Below are 5,164 nucleotides of genomic sequence, written 5' to 3' on the forward strand. Positions count from 1 at the left end.
TACTTTCAGTCGACTTCTGCTTTCCACATCTGCGAAGATCATCAGAGTGGAGTTGATATGCGGGTATCCTCCCTCACTGTCCTCTTTGTCTTCGGCTTTGTCCGACTCCTTCTCCTTGTCCTTAGACTGTTTTCCCTGAAACTGCTGGATCAGGAGTCGACATTGGCGAGTGGTGTGCTTTGGGTAAATGATATTGCCCTCTTCATCTTTCTTCGTGTGAATATGACACGGCATATCCATCACGTCGTTCCCTTCTTTATCCTTCACCTTCTTGGGGTTCCAGGATCCTTTTGGTTTCCCCTTAGACTTTCCTTGAGTCACGGCCAGAGCCTCTCCAGGAGCTGCCGGTTCAGCCTTCCGCTTCTGTTTCCGACTGGAATTCCCTTTTTCCGACTGACTCGGCTTGTGCTTGCCGCTTCGGAGTCGGTCTTCTTCTTCGCCGTTGGCGTACTTGGTAGCAATCTCCATCATCCGACTCAAGGTCATGTCACCGGTTCGACCAAATTTCAAGCTGAGTTCTCTGTTCTTGACGCCATCTTTGAAGGCGCACACTGCCTGATGATCAGAGACATTTTCCACTGTGTGATGCAAAGTGATCCACCTCTGAATATACTCTCTGAGAGTCTCATTGGTTTTCTGCACGCAGACTTGCAACTCTGTCAATCCCGCTGGTCGCTTGCAAGTCCCTTCGAACATTCTGACGAACACTCGGGACAGATCTTCCCAAGTGTAGATACTGCTAGGAGGTAATTGGGTCAACCATGCCCTGGCAGAACCTTCCAACATGAGGGGCAAATGCTTCATGGCCACCTCGTCGTTCCCACCACCGATCTGAACTGCCACTCGGTAGTCTTCAAGCCAAGTTTCAGGCTTAGACTCACCAGTGAACTTGCTGACTCCTGTTGCCAACCTGAAATTGGGGGGAATAACAGCGGCTCTGATAGCTCTGCTGAAACATTCAGGACCAGAAACATGTACTCGACTGCTCGTGGGCACTTCTCGGTCGAGTGCACCACGATGGGCTCTGTTCCGGTCGACCAACCCTTGCACGATAATGGATCGCGCGTCGAAGCCTGGCTCCCTGGGGTCAACTGGAACTCTACGCCCTGTACTGTACTGACGCCTATCATCTGGCTGCCGAGGAGCGTAAGACCCGCCCCTCGGAGGGGAATAGGGCACTCGACGCCTATCATCTCGGTCGAGCCTGTCGCCATACTGATCTCGCCGATACTCACGCCCTTCGCGCCGCGGAGGCGATCTGGGGCTGTGAGCCGACTGTACCGTATTCACAGTGACAGATCGACTGTGAATTCTGTTGCGCGACTGAGACACGGCTGAATTCTGATCTCCTGCTGCCCGGAGTAGATCCCTGATCTGCAGCAAACCTCTGCCAGCTTCTGACTGCGAAGGCTGAATGGACTCTGCTATACGGGTTGCAGCTGCTAAATTCTGAATCGGGGTTCGATATACCTGAGTCGGCGGGAAGAGTTGACGTCGACTGGTGTCGGGAACTCGTTGCCGCGCGCGCTCGTCGAGTGCTCGCTGAAGGTTCTCCAGTCGAGTGCGCTCGGCCAAATTGGCCAGACGCGCCTCCTCCAAGGCACGAGCCTCGGGGGTTTCTCCTGCGATTGGAATACGCAGGGGATCCTCGTTCCTGCGGCGAAGCTCTTCTCTTTGCAGAGAGTCGAGTGGCTCGGGCTGGTACTCTTCGTAACCTCGAGCAGGGTCGCCGCCGTCACCTGCTCCACCACTGCGGGCGAAGCCGGGAGGGCTATGAGGCCCGTTGACCATCAGGATTTCCGCCGCTGGATCACTGCTTCCGCACTCGGATGCAGTCTCTCCGGAGCCAGTCGACTGATCGAACAAGCCGTAAAGAGATTCGTTGGGCTCGATTGCCGCAACTTGTGTAGTGGTCGTCTGGCGAGCCACCGCGTGACTCACCCACCGCTGAAGCCTCGACCGGCCCGAGCGCTTGCGCTGGCGAGAGATCGGGAGGGTGGAAGGAACCGACCGATACTGGGTCGACGGTTGCCGCAGCAGAACGCCGCGGACACATGCGCGGAAATGCGTCGCACCGCGGACGGGGAGCGCATCAACGTCGAGCGGAGCCTCTTGGAGCCACGCGGAGTCGTCGGCGATGAAGGTGAGAGTGCCGAGACGGATCTCTTGACCCTCGATCAAAACTCCAGCAGACACCATGATGAAAATACTCGGAAGAACCGCAACTTCTCCACAAAAATCGCTAAAACACCTGCCCCACGGTGGGCGCCAACTGTCGTGGTTCTAAGCCTGACAGTAGAGTGGGGGGTAGGTTTGGAGAGGCAAGGTCCTAGCTATGGAGAGGTTGTAAGCACAAAGGATGTACGAGTTCAGGCCCTTCTCGGAAGAAGTAACAGCCCTACGTCTCGGAGCCCGGAGGCGGTCGAGTGGATTACGAATGTATGGATTACAAGGTGCCGAACCCTCCTGCCTGTGGAAGGGGGTGGCTTATATAGAGTGCGCCAGGACCCCAGCCAGCCCACGTAGGAGAAGGTTTAAGGTGAGTTAAGTCTGGGGCGTTACTGGTAACGCCCCACATAAAGTGCCTTTACTATAATAAAGACTACTTAATTACAGACCGTTGCGGTGCAGAGTGCCTCTTGACCTCCTGGTGGTCGAGTGCGTCTTCGTGGTCGAGTCCTTCAAGACAGTCGAGTGTGTCCTCGTTGGTCGAGTGCGTCCTCGTTGGTCGACTGGAAGGCGACCTCTTCTAGGGATGTCCTAGGGTAAGTTACTTGGGACAGGTCCGTGACCCTACCCTAGGTACATAACCCCATCATCACCCTCGACCCTCGCTCGACATGGCTTCCTCGGCTGTCGTGGGTTCGCTGCCAGGTGCCGCGAACAGACGGCCGCTGGGCACCACGGTGCTCCTAGACTTCACCCAGGAGATGGCGGATGAGGAACTCCGGCTGCGGGACACGATTCTTGTCATCTCGGCGGCAGCGGAGGACATGTTCCCGGCCAGGGTGAGAGCAGCCATCCTGGCGGAGTTCCCCGACATCCCGCCTGGGGCGGTGAGCGTCTCGCTCTTCGGGAGCTTCTTCATCGCGCGCTTCTCCGACGGCCGCTGGCGCGACGTGGTCCTCGAGTGTGGCCTCTTCCACGACAACCAGGGCACGCCGTTCCGCGTTCAAGAATGGTCCAGGCGCTCCAACTCCAAGCTCAAGACGTTGCACTACCGGGCGAGGATCTTCCTGGAGGGTGTTCTGCTACAGGCTTGGTCTGTCCAGGTTGTGGCGGAGATGCTGAAGATGGTCAGGATCAATGTCGTGGAGCTGGATTCGCTGCACAAGACCGACATATGCATGGATCGAATCACCGGACAAGCTACCCCGCTGGATCGACCTGGGCACCCACGAGCCCCGGCGCAGCATCGACTGGGGACCCGGCTGTGCCAACCCCACACCCTCGGTCGGCCCACCTGTCTCCGCATGCTCAGTCACCGCTGGGGCCAGGCCAGTCCAGCGCTGCCACTGTGGACCCACTGCAGCCCGCGTCGGCGCTGCTCTCGCCAACACCCATGCCACAAGACCTGATCGGCACTCTACAGGCTATCGACTACCTGATAGCAGACGTCACTCGCGACACGCCCCCGGCCATCCTGCCGCGCCCGGCGGCAGCCAAGACAAGAGCGGTGAGGCGCCGTCGCTCTCCGGTCTCCAACCCGCACCGAAGCAGGTGGCTCGCCTCGAAGACAACTGCTATGCTTAACGCGGTGGCTAGGGCCCAGCAGCTCGTCATGCAGAAGCTGGGAATTGGCTCGGATGAGGCCGACGCCATGCAGCGCTACGAGCTCGTCTTTGAGAGGCCCCTAACTGAAGCCCAGGTCAATGCACTCCAAGCCCTCGCTGCAGCTCCAGGAACTAGGGCGACGCCGTTGAGGTCCCAGGCCACCTCCAATATGGCCTGATGGTCTCGGACTGCTCCCCCGATGATTAGTTTTCTATGGATAGTTGTCCTGTACTGTGTTGGAATGAACGAGGACTGAACTCGTCGGCAGAAGGGGCGTAGTTAGACGTTTAGTGCATCAGCACAATGTATCCTTAGTCTGCTTGCAAGAATCAAAGCTATCAGCGGTCTCTAGTGCTATGATTTCTGAATGTTGTGGGACGGCTTTCACTGAATTTGTCTTCCAGCCGGCGGATGGCACTAGAGGAGGTATAATTGTGGCATGGAAAGGAGATGAAATTGAGGTTTCCATGGAAACCTGCAATACTAGCTTTGTGATAGTGCTCTGCTCCCATAAAAATCAGGCAAATCTTGGAGATTGATCGGGGTATACGGGCCACAAGAAGACGATGCTAAGCTTGATTTCCTTCATCAGCTTAGACAGTTACTGTCCAGTTCTTCCTGCCCAACGATCTGTGCAGGAGATTTCAACTTGATATGCTCTGCGGCGAACAAATCAAACACAAGAATCAACAGGCGGCTCATGAATGCTTTCTGCAGCTTCATCTGGGATATGGAGCTCAAAGATCTGTACTTGCATGGCAGAACCTACACCTGGACAAATGAGCAAGAGAGGGCGACACAGGTAAAGTTGGACCGGGTGCTCTACAATGATCGTTGGCACGACATGTTCCCCTCCTATCAGTTGCAAGCCATCAACACGGCGGTTAGCGACCATTGCCCCCTGCTGCTAACCTGTGACACTGAGTTCAAACACTGCCGTAGGTTCAGATTTCACAACTACTGGGTAAAGATGGATGGGTTCGATGCAACGGTCACCATGGCTTGCAACCAGCGGGTAGATTCACCGGATGCCTTTGTTGTGCTCCACACCAAACTATCAAGGACGGCTCGGGCGCTCACACGATGGAACAGCAAGACCTCAGATCAAATGAGCCGCGCCATGGACGTCGCCAATGAGATTATTTTCAGGTTCGATAAGGCAAGAGACTTGCGCGATCTGTCCCAGCATGAGCATCAGCTGCGCAATAACCTGAAGATGAAATTGCTAGGGTACAGTTCACTCCAGCGATCAATTTGGAGGCAGAAATCTCGCGTAAAAGGAATCAGCGAGGGTGATGCATGTACCAAGTTCTTCCACGTGAAAGCATCAGCCCGAAGGAGGAAGAATAGCATCCAATCAATTCAGCACCAGGGGCAATTTTTCACCGGC

The sequence above is a fragment of the Triticum aestivum genome, chromosome 5A, assembly GCF_018294505.1.
Source record: "Triticum aestivum cultivar Chinese Spring chromosome 5A, IWGSC CS RefSeq v2.1, whole genome shotgun sequence".
NCBI classification, from domain to species: Eukaryota; Viridiplantae; Streptophyta; class Magnoliopsida; order Poales; family Poaceae; genus Triticum; species Triticum aestivum.